Source organism: Oratosquilla oratoria, chromosome 23 (genome assembly GCF_046742065.1).
Source record: "Oratosquilla oratoria isolate Oo_2021 chromosome 23, ASM4674206v1, whole genome shotgun sequence".
NCBI lineage: Eukaryota > Metazoa > Arthropoda > Malacostraca > Stomatopoda > Squillidae > Oratosquilla > Oratosquilla oratoria.
In genome coordinates, this window is record NC_134799.1 from 8,424,532 (window position 1) to 8,437,031 (window position 12,500).

The following is a 12,500-nucleotide window of genomic DNA, read 5'->3' on the forward strand; positions in this document are numbered from 1 at the left end:
ATTCCCGCACTCCTCTCCTATTCCCGACAGTGACTGCTACCTATCCCAACAGTCCCAAAAGTGGATACACATAGGGCAAAGGTGACTGCTTCGGCCGTATCTACTCAGCGCCTCTTGGCGTAAGCCCCTCGCTTTCTTCTTCATCAGAGTCGCTGGGTTCCTTCACATAGTTCTGGATGAGGACAGGCAATGATGTGCAGCTGACAGTAGGTGGCGGATTCAGGTATGAAGGGGTCGGGGTGAGGGTGTCTTGATTAGTTCCGCAGATGAGATTTTTCAAAGCGAAATTATTCAGGAATGAACTCGTACCAACACCTCTGTGTTTCATATTCCCATTCACGTCAACCTGTTTCAGTGACTGAACATATATATATATATATATATATATATATATATATATATATATATATATATATATATATATATTATTGTGTTCGTGTGTGATTGAGAGTGAAATCGAGCAGAACGTACTGATAAAAGAAGAGAAAGACGGCAGCAAGAGGCTGGGCTGTCCTGGCGGTCCGCCAAGGCAGCGGCTACCGGTCCCCCGCCCGCCCGCCCACCTTGGAACCCGCTGCGCCCCGAGTTCCTCATCTGGGTGGACAGAAGAATCCTGCCCAGGTCTCATTTTGCATTTATGGACGCGTTCCATCGCACGAAGGGCCAGTTGAAGGTCAATAAACTCGTACGACGTAGTCAGAACAAAAGCTGCAAATTCCTTTGGTACAAGAATGTGAAGAGGACTTGGGAGTGTTAGTGAGTCCGGATCTTAAATCCAGTAAACAATGCATTAATGCCAGGAATAGGGCTAACAGGGCACTAGGATTTTTTTTTATCAATACGCTAGAATAGGTGCAGAGGAGTGACCAAAATAATACATGGACTTAGAAATTTACTGTACGAAGACACTTAGGTACCCGTACACTCTCTGGAAAGACGAAGAATGCGGGGAGATCTAATAGAGATATACAAATGTGTCGAGGGCTTTAACAAAGGTGATGCAAACAAGGTCATCATATTAAGACAGCAAAGTAGGACAAATTTAGGTTTATGAAGGAAATAGACAAGAACTGGTATACCAACAGAGTGGCTAACAAATGGAATAGAATTAGTAACAATTAATGGGCGCTGAAACAATTGGTTGTTTTGATTAAAAGATCAGATAACTTTGTGGATAGGGATGACAGGTGATAATGGACATGGAACTATCTAGTGCAGGCCTTATGGTCTCTTGTACACTCCTCCTTTCTTATGTCCAAAAGACGTCTTGCTCAATAAAATTAAATTCTTTTTCAAGAGGCCCTATATGCACACACATGCATGGATACATTGTATATGTGAGGGGGCGTGAGTGCGGATATTTTTGTGCATGTTTCTCTGTGTATATATAGGGTATCTATATATTCGGCATATTGCAAACACACACACACACACACACACACACACACACGCACACGCACACACACACAGGGATAGATTGACAGGAATATATATATATATATATATATATATATATATATATATATATATATATATATAATATATATATATATATATATATATATATATATATATATATATATATATATATTTGTTGAGACATTTTAACCATTTGAAGTGGGTGGGAATGGAAAGACTGTAGTCTTAATCCGATTTTATTCTTGACTAATTTCGCTACAAGCTTTCCTCTTCACACACACACACACACACACACACACACACACACACACATACAAATATATATATATATATATATATATATAATATATATATACATACATACACACATACACAAAGAGTGAGTGAGTCTGTAAGATACTGAATTCTCACATGGTTTGGTCTTGTTGATGGGGTTTATGTGCGCTGTTTTCCTCATTGTTGAGACCTTATTGTGTGACCAGGAAGGATTGAAAATAGCTGTGACTGCTTTCATTGCTACTTGGCCTAAATGGTTCAGATTGTACAAATTTAATAACGTGTCTTAGCTTACTGCTTGTGGCTTCTTCAGTTTCCCATTTGTTGTTGTTATATTATTATTATTATTATTATTATTATTATTATTATTATTATTATTATTATTATTATTATTATTATTATTATTATTATTATTATTATTATTATTATTATTATAAAATACCTGACATATTCCAGAATAAAATTTCGCAACGTAACACTCTTCTAAAGTTGAATTAGAAACTCTTTCATGTTAAGTCATTTTGAAAACTAACAAGGCCATGGCCACTGAATACGTAACTGCTCATTTGTCTTTGAATTGATAGTCCGATCATCGACCAGAACACAGTGACATTGGATGTTGATTTAAGGATGTACGTAGTTATCCAATGACTGTATCACCAAGTCGCCTTGACAATAGTTGGTATCCTTACTCCCAACAGCTGTCAAAGGCCACATAGGACAACGCGGAAGTGAGCGTGACTGTACTATGGAAAAAAAAGTGGTCATAAATATCTCATGAACGTCAAATACCTGACCATTCTACGAAAAAAAAAATGGTAGAGGTACAATGCATGGAAAAAAGAAAATATCTTTGATTTATCCTTTTTTTTTCTTGAATGTAGCATCATATTGAACGATTAGTTAATTTTCCTGTATTAGAATCGAATTATATGTTGTTTATACAGACAAGACTCGTGCCTATTGCGACCGTTAATGTCGACATCGACTAGGGCGACTTGACGTCATCAGTTTGAATGTATGTTGCCAATCTTGCCAATGCAAACCATATCTACATCAGACTGCCCTGCTGGTGACATGATGTTGCTCGTAATGCAAAACAGATCACCAACATTGACATCACGCCATCTGGTTGTATTAAAGAAAGTGTTTGGTTCATATGATTTATTACATCGTTCTCTTTCATATATTTATTCCATGGCTGACGGAGTTCAATCGGAATGATATTTTGTTGTCGATGTTTTTGAAAGACAGCGAGTCGAATATATTTTTCAAGTCCTGCAGCCTTAATTAACAACAAAACTAATTAACAATAAACAACAGAATAACATAATAGCAAAACAAAACATCGAAAGAGCAAAACAAAAATAATTATAAAAAAACAACAGAATATCGAAAAAGTAAAACGATAAATCGAAACGACAAAACAAAAACGGGAAAGAAAAACAAAACAACAGCAAAGGAAAACAACGGCAAACAAAACTACAACAAAACTGACCAGCACGTGTGGTCGTAGTTTTAGGGTCGAGGCGTGTATGGGAGCAGTTGCCAATTCCAAGGCCGCTAAAATAACAAGTTTTTTTGGATACCGGCCTTGGTTGATTCCTCAGCTGTCGTCGACTGTCAGCCTGTTTGTTACGGTGCACGGTCAATAGCCTCCATCACAGAAGGCTAGAGTACGTTTTAAAGATGAACAATGGAGTTGCTGAAATGCGTTTTGGAAATTAGTTACAAGGGACTTCCGCAAGGTGAGGAATATCGTACACCAGGAGGCGCTGAGTAGCTGCGGCAGAAGCCGTCACTTTTGCCATAGTATACACTTTGGGGAATGTTGCTGGGGCAGGTAACACTCACTGATATACTATTGTTTTGTTTATAATTTGCAGACTTGAACGAATTCCGTATTTTATAAAGGAAAAAGTAGTAATTGTGGAAAGGTGTTGTTCAATCACGTTTACGAATAACGGACCAAAAGTTGGGGGTAATTAGTGAAGAAAATCTCTCGTAGTTTACCAACATCCGGTTTGTCAACGCCCATGTGAGCACACGCCCACTGCTCCAGCAAACATCACCCCATCCCCGTCTTCCGCTCGAGAACAGCAAAGTTAAATAAGCAGAATAATGACTAATATATTTATTTGTTTGTTATTATTTGTCTGTTTATTATTTGCTTGATTTCAATTTATTATTAATATCTATTATTATTTACTATTTACCTATTTATTATCTAACTATACCTATGCATTTATTTTATCTAATATATAGATATTATTTTTTTATTATAATTTTTTTTCTTTATCATTATTATATTTTTTTCACATCCGACCTAGTTATGGACCAAAAGGTCTCCTGTCGGCATGCTCCGCCTTTGTAATCCTTTGTAAATAAGCTCATCGATAATCTATGGTATAGAACAAAGACGTAGAAGACTGCCTTAGTTAATTGTCAGGAATGTACAAAAGTCTATTTTAGTTACTAAGACGTTTTTCCAGTTAAATGTGACTTAAATCCCTTTTGATATCAATATATCTTGTTAAAAAGTGTAGGCGAACTTGTTTTCCCACTTGTACATGTCCACGTTTGCACCCTCGTCCCTTCTTCCAGGGTGACCAGATTTCTCAAGCGGGAATATGCTAGACAGCAGCTGAAAACATGCTAGATTGGCAACAAAATTATGCTAAATCTTTAGTTCCTCCGCTCGGTTCCTGTTCTATCTTTTATTAATACAGTATGATTTTATGGAGAATGTGCTAGATTTAAAATAATTGTGCTAAATGTGATCGCCCTGCGTAAAAAAGAAGTTTCCTTCCTCTGTGAGTTCTCAGCCACGCCCCTTCCCCGCTCGCGCATGGACAAGCCACTCCCACACAGTCATGCTCCTCTCTTTCCGCTCTCTCACGCTCCTCTCTCCACGCTCTCTCACGCCCCTCTCTCCACGCTCTCTCACGCAAAATCGTTCTTTTCCTATTCTCGTCCCCATGCTCCCACGCTCATTCTGATATATTTGCAACGCGACGAAGCGTCTCTGTATCGTTTGGGCGATTGGGCAACAGAGGAATTGTTCACAAGGGAAACGGTGTGAAAGAACGTAGTTTGAATTACCTGCGTTGCGTTCAGTATTTTGTTTTATTTATTTGTTTATTTCCTCGTAAGGCATGGTCGTTTCGCCTTATCTTATTTGCTCACCAACCATCTGGTAGACACATGGCTTGCGTCAGCTTCCTTCAGCCTGATTATGTCGTTGGTGCTTTCCTCTTTTCTTTGCTCACCAACGACCTGGTAGGCTCATGGCTTGTGTCAGTTTGTGTCAGCCGCCTCCAGCCGGGTTCTGTCTTCGAACGTTTGTTTTTGCTGTACACTACAAACAGGATCCTCAAATGACACGACCAGGATGGAAATTGGCCAGACTGTGTATGTACAGCTTTCCCTACTTCCAAGCAGTGATGCCTGTCTTTCTTTGCGTTTAGGTGATGTGAAAGCAGGGTGATTACGTGTCGTTAATGAACATAACGAATCACCTGTGCTGCGTTCACTTGTATTATTTCATTTGTAAGAATGACATATATACCAGAGGCCCTCCTTATAAGAAGGCTAGTCAGCCAAGACACGCATTCACCCATCCCCGTCCCGTCAGTCACCGATTTCACTTTCGTCTTAGCACCTTGTGGATGAAGAGGAAAGGATGATAGTAATAATAATGAATAAAAGCTATGATGATGATAGAAATAATAATAACAGTAATAACAATAGTAGTAGTAATAGTCGCAATAAAAATCGCCCAGTTGTCAGATAGCTTAGTCATCGATACAATTTCGCTTTAACATGAAGACCAGTGTGCCACCCCCTTCCTCCCCTCTCCTACACACACACACACACACACACACACACACACACACACACACACACACACACACACACACACACATATACACATACATACCATTCCAGTGATACACACACATTGTAGAGACTTCGTTTCTAAGAAGTGGAGGTTCTTCCCAACCGAATGGTCGTCTAGACGTTAGCCAAAATTTGAATTTGATTTTCAACGACACGTCCTCAACAGGCCTAGAGTAGCTCGCTCCTAATTACCTGAGGGATATGAATGACTAAAAATTCACTTTCAACTCTTTCGCGAAAGTTGGCTTCACCAATTTCCTCGCCCCATCTTCAATTTCCACACGTCACGTCCAATTTCCACGCTTCACCCTCGGTACCCTCATGTCACTCCTGTCGTCACAACCAGAGCTGTGTCACATCGGACCTGCTCCGCACGTCACTTCCAATCTCCATGTGTCACGTCGAAACTCCGCGCGTCACTCTAGACGTATCACATCACCCACATGACGTACAGAGCCGAACTGACGCAGGAGCTTCAGCATGTTTCCCCCCTTTTTTCTTGTTCGTTGGATTTCATTTGATGCTTTTGTTTGCCATAAATGAAGTGGAAATGAAGAATGTTACTGCCCATTTATTTATTTATTCATTATTATTATTATTATTATTATTATTATTATTTATTTCTGTTCGTTTATTTTTACGTCGTTAGAGGAATTAAATTACTCGAACACTTAGAAACCTGTTTTGGCGCGTCGTCTTCGTACGCTGGTGGCGTCATCGGAAGCGTGCTGCTGGTAGTCTCACATTCGCTGAACTGCGAGTTCGAATCCCGCACTTCTTTCTCTCCGATTCCCAGCAGTGACTATTTCCTGGCCCAACAGTCCCCAAAGGGCATAATAGGGCAAAGGTGACGGCTTCGCCCGCAGCTACTAAGCGCCTCCTGGCGTAGTCTCCTCAATGCCTTGATCGTAACGCGTATACCACGTTCTCGCCAGTAACTCAGTGGGTTAACAGATTTGGTCCTGAGCTGCCTCTCAAACCTGTGATATAGTTTTATCGACGTCTCCTTTTTCTGATATGAAGAGGCACTCAAAACTACTCGACATGAAAGAGAAAGGAAAGGCGACAATAGAGTCTGTGATAGTAAACCTGGTTTAGTTCAACATGTTCTTTTTACTGATCTCTCTTGTTGTAATTAGGGGTTTTCATAAGGTTGCCCGTCTTTTATTTTCCTTCCTCCTCCTCCTCTTCTTTCTCGTCCTTCCCTTCTTTCTCGTCCTCCTCTTCTTTCTCGTCCTCTTCTTTCTCGTCCTCCTCTTCCTTTTCGTCGTCCTCCTCCTCTTCCTTTTCGTCGTCCTCCTCTTCATTTTCCTCGTCCTCCTCATCTTCCTTTCCGTCGTCCTCCTCATCTTCCTTTCCGTCGTCCTCCTCATCTTCCTTTCCGTCGTCCTCCTCATCTTCCTTTCCGTCGTCCTCCTCATCTTCCTTTCCGTCGTCCTCCTCATCTTCCTTTCCGTCGTCCTCCTCATCTTCCTTTCCGTCGTCCTCCTCATCTTCCTTTCCGTCGTCCTCCTCATCTTCCTTTCCGTCGTCCTCCTCATCTTCCTTTCCGTCGTCCTCCTCATCTTCCTTTCCGTCGTCCTCCTCATCTTCCTTTCCGTCGTCCTCCTCATCTTCCTTTTCGTCGTCCTCCTCCTCTTCCTTTTCGTCGTCCTCCTCTTCATTTTCCTCGTCCTCTTCCTTCTCCTTGTACTCCTCCTCTTCCTTCTCCTTGTCCTCTTCCTCCTCCTCTTCTTCCTTGTAGTCCTCCCCCTCTTACACCTCGTCTTCTTCGTTCTCCTTGTCCTCCATTTCTTACTCCTTGTCCTCCTCGTCTTTCTCCTTGTCGTCGTCCTCGTCTTTCTCCTTGTCCTCCTCCTCGTATTTCTCCTTGTCCTCCTCGTATTTCTCCTTGTCCTCCTCCTCGTCTTTCTCCTCGTCCTCCTCCTCGTCTTTCTCCTTGTCGTCGTCCTCGTCTTTCTCCTTGTCCTCCTCCTCGTATTTCTCCTTGTCCTCCTCCTCGTATTTCTCCTTGTCCTCCTCCTCGTCTTTCTCCTCGTCCTCCTCCTCGTCTTTCTCTTCGTCCTCCTCCTCGTCCTTCTCCTTGTCCTCCTCGTCTTTCTCCTTGTCGTCGTCCTCGTCTTTCTCCTTGTCCTCCTCCTCGTATTTCTCCTTGTCCTCCTCGTATTTCTCCTTGTCCTCCTCCTCGTCCTCCTCGTCCTTCTTTCTCCACATATCCCTCCCCTTTTACTTCTCTTTTTCCCCATCTCCTCCACCATCTTGTCTTACTCTCTCCTCTTTCTACCTCTCCTGTTTCACCCTCTCATCTTTCTACCTTTCTTCTTCCTCCATCTTCCTTTTCCTCCTTCATTCCCTCCTCCTTTTCCTCCTCCTTTTCCTCATTCATTGGATAAATGAACGTTAGGTTGAAGGAGTGTATCACGTCGTTTGCACCTGCCCAGCAGGTGCTACTGCACTCACGCAACACCTCGTCGAGACGCATGCGTCTTCTCACGTTTTCTCACACCACCCCTTCCTCTCTCCCCTCCTCTCCCTCCCTCCCTCCCTTCCTCCCTCCCTCCCTTCCTCCCTCCCTTCCTCCCTTCCTCCCTCCCTCCCTACGTCACGTGCTCGCACTCGATACACTGGTCATGATGTTTGTCTAGGTTAGAGGCCGCGATCGCAAAGGTAGGTAGTGAGGAGCTTATCACGCCAGGAGGCGCTGAATAGCCGAGGCCGAAGCCGAAGCCGTCACATTTGCCCTATTATGTGTAAAGGGGACTGTTGGGGAGCAGGTAACCAATAGTCAGTGCTGGGAATCAAGGAGTGCGGGATTCGAACCCATAACTAAGTGGATGCTACACCGGCAATGCAATGTGATTGCAACTTGATTCGTTGTTCTAAATTTAGTTGGACGGTGGGCCATCCTCAACTGAAGGAGGACCTGTGCGCGCGCGTACACACACAAACACACACACACACACACACACACACACACACACACACACACACACACACACACACACACACACACGCAGAAACGCACTCAGAAACACAAGCAGAAAAATGCATAAAATACACGCATAAACATATACGCATAAACATATATGCATAAACATACACGCAGAAACGTACACGCAGAAACGTACACGCAGAAACGTACACGCAGAAACGTACACGCAGAAACGTACACGCAGAAACGTACACGCACAAACATACACGCACAAACATATACGCATAAACATATACGCATAAACATACGCATAAACATACATGCAGAAATATACACGCAAATACACACACACACACACACACACACACGCACGCGCGCGCAGAAACGCAGAAACACACACAAACATACACGCAGAAAAATACACGCAGAAACATGTACGCATAAAAATACACGCAGAAACATATACGCAGAAACATATACGTACACAGGCGCAGACACGTACACAGGCGCAGACACGTACACAGTCGCAGACACGTACACAGTCGCAGACACGTACACAGGCGCAGACACGTACACAGGCGCAGACACGTACACAGGCGCAGACACGTACACAGGCGCAGACACGTACACAGGCGCAGACACGTACACAGGCGCAGACACGTACACAGGCGCAGACACGTACACAGGCGCAGACACGTACACAGGCGCAGACACGTACACAGGCGCAGACACACGCACACACACACACGCACACACGCGCACACGCGCACACACACACACACACACGCACACACGCGCACACACACACACACACGCACACACGCACACGCATACACGTACACACACGCATACACGTACACACACGCATACACGTACACACACGCATACACGTACACACACGCATACACGTACACACACGCATACACGTACACACACGCATACACGTACACACACGCATACACGTACACACACACACGGAGACACGTACACACACAGAGATACACGAAGACACGTACACACGCAGACACGTACACACGCAGACACGTACGCACGCAGACACGTAAACACGCAGACACGCATACACACACAGACACGCATACACACAGACACGCATACACACACACAGACACGCATACACACACACAGACACGCATACACACACAGACACGCATACACACACAGACACGCATACACACACAGACACGCATACACGTACACTCACGCACACACGCATACACGTACACACACGCATACACGTACACACACACGCATACACGTACACACACACGCATACACGTACACACACACGCATACACGTACACACACACGCATACACGTACACACACGCATACACGTACACACACGCATACACGTACACACACGCATACACGTACACACACATACAGACACACGCAGGCAGACACACGCACACACACACACACAGGCACACACGCAGACAGACACACGCATACAGACACACGCAAACAGACACACGCAGACACACATAGACAGACAGACACACACATACAGACACACGCAAACAGACACACGCACACAGACACACAGACAGACACACGCAGATAGACGCACGCAGACAGAAACACAGACACACACACGCAGACAGAAACACAGACACACGCAGACAGACACACGCAGACAGACACACGCAGACAGACACACACGCAGACAGAAACACAGACACACGCAGACAGACACACACAGACACACGCAGACAGAGACACGCAAACAGAGACACGCAAACAAACACACGCAAACAAACACACGCAGACAGACACACGCAGACAGACACACGCAGACAGACACACGCATACAGACACACGCAAACAGACACACGCAGACACACATAGACAGACAGACACACACAGACAGACACACGCAAACAGACACACGCACGCACACAGACACACACACACACACACACGCAGACAGACACACGCAGACAGACACACGCAGACAGACACACGCAGACAGACAGACGCAGACAGACACATGCAGACAGACAGACTCAGACAGACACATTCAGACAGACAGACGCAGACAGACACATGCAGACAGACACATGCAGACAGACACACGCAGACAGACACACGCAGACAGACACACGCAGACAGACACACGCAGACAGACACACGCAGACAGACACACGCAGACAGACACACGCAGACAGACACACGCAGACAGACACACGCAGACAGACACACGCAGACAGACACACGCAGACAGACACACGCAGACAGACACACGCAGACAGACACACGCAGACAGACACACGCAGACAGACACACGCAGACAGACACACGCAGACAGAAACACGCAGACAGAAACACGCAGACAGAAAAACACACACACACACACGCACGTGTACACACGCGCGCGCAAGCAAGCGTTTATTGTATTTATGGGAGTGCACATCACTCAAGACGACTTTCGCTCGTCACGCAGGCGATTTTGCACGCGACTCTATGATCTTCGTCATTACGTCACACACCCCTGGTAAACAACCAATTTCGCGCGCCACTCGTCATAGTAGAATGTTCTAGCGAACACTTGTACGTGTTTATTTGATTTCTCATGTTGGAATTAATACGCTTTTTGAGTTTTTTTGGTGTTCGCTCCTGCATGACCATGGTATTTGACGTTTGGCACACAACCCGAAAATTCATCCCAAAAAATTCACCCCAAAATTTCACCCCAAAAATTTTTCACGTCCAAAAAAATTCACCCAAAATATTTCGCTCCAAAATTTCATCCCATCAATTTCACTTCAAAATGTCATCCCAAAAATGTCACCCCCAAAATTTCATCCAGATATTTCATTTAAAAATTCCATCCCAAAATTTCGTCTCTGAATTTCATCCGTGATCTGGCCTCGTTGGTTTTGCGTTTCAGAATTTCATTTGGCACTGGAAGCGTTCCACACACGACGCGAATTCCGTTCGTCGTTTTCTCGTATTTCTCCCGCCATTCGAATGTCGCACGATGCCTCAGCATTCACAGGGAATAGTGTAAAATTATACGCGACTCGAACGTTAAATTACCAAACTGGTAATAGTTTACAATAGGTAGCTGTTTTACACAGTCCGGTAAAATTAATATTCCACTGCAAAATGGTACACGACTTTGAAGAAATACCGGTAGATAATATCAACCACAGAAACTTTACGCTTTGATTGTAGTCTTTTTCTTTCTTGACTGAATAAAGTTTGTAACCAGAATAAAAATAATGTACGCCACTGTATACGAAACTTCCTCACCTCACGATTTTCACAGTTCAACTTTCAATTTCGAACAACTCCGGGCTCGAGTTTCTCACGCAGCTTCAATTTCTCACGATGCAGTTGTTGTCTCTTTTCCCACGTCGTCGTCGTCGTCGTCGTCGTCGCCGCCGTCGTCTGTCCACGCCCTCGAGAAGCCAATACTTAACTCTCCCGACTTTCCCTGGGGGTGAGGGGTGGGGGGCACTTGCTTTTTCACCCCATCCCACTCCCTCCACCTCCTCCCTCCTCCCCTTCTTCCTTCCCGTTCCTCCTACTCCTCTTCCGCCTCCCTACCTCCCCTTCCTTCTTCTCCTCTTCCTCCCACTTCTCTTCCTCCTCACCACCTCCCTTTCCTTCTCTTCCTCCCACTCCTCTTCCTCCTCACCACTTCCTCTCCTTTACTTCTTCCTGTTCTTCCCCTACATCCTGCTCCCTCCTCCTCCTTCCTACTCGTTTCTCCTCAGTTCTGCTTTAATATTTTTCTTCCACGCACAGCGTCTGTCCTAGAGTACAGTTCAAATGGCCCAGAGTGGCGACATCCCTTGCTGCTGTTCCTGTGTTTGCTTTGGCACGCGGTGCCACGTCGCGCCACGCGGCACGACGCTGTGCCGTGCACGTCCCGGCGCAGGCGTACAAGAACAAGATGTCTCCGCAGTTTGGTACGAGCGCGGACCCCCGACTTCGTCCAAGCCACG

General features: G+C 44.8%; 1 protein-coding gene across 6 annotated transcripts in view; it reads left to right on the forward strand.

Annotated features, from left to right (window-relative positions):
- LOC143037953 (uncharacterized) overlaps positions 1 to 12,500 on the forward strand; it is a 197,624-nt gene that overhangs the window by 28,658 nt on the left and 156,466 nt on the right. The gene's annotated exons all lie outside the window — the stretch shown is intronic.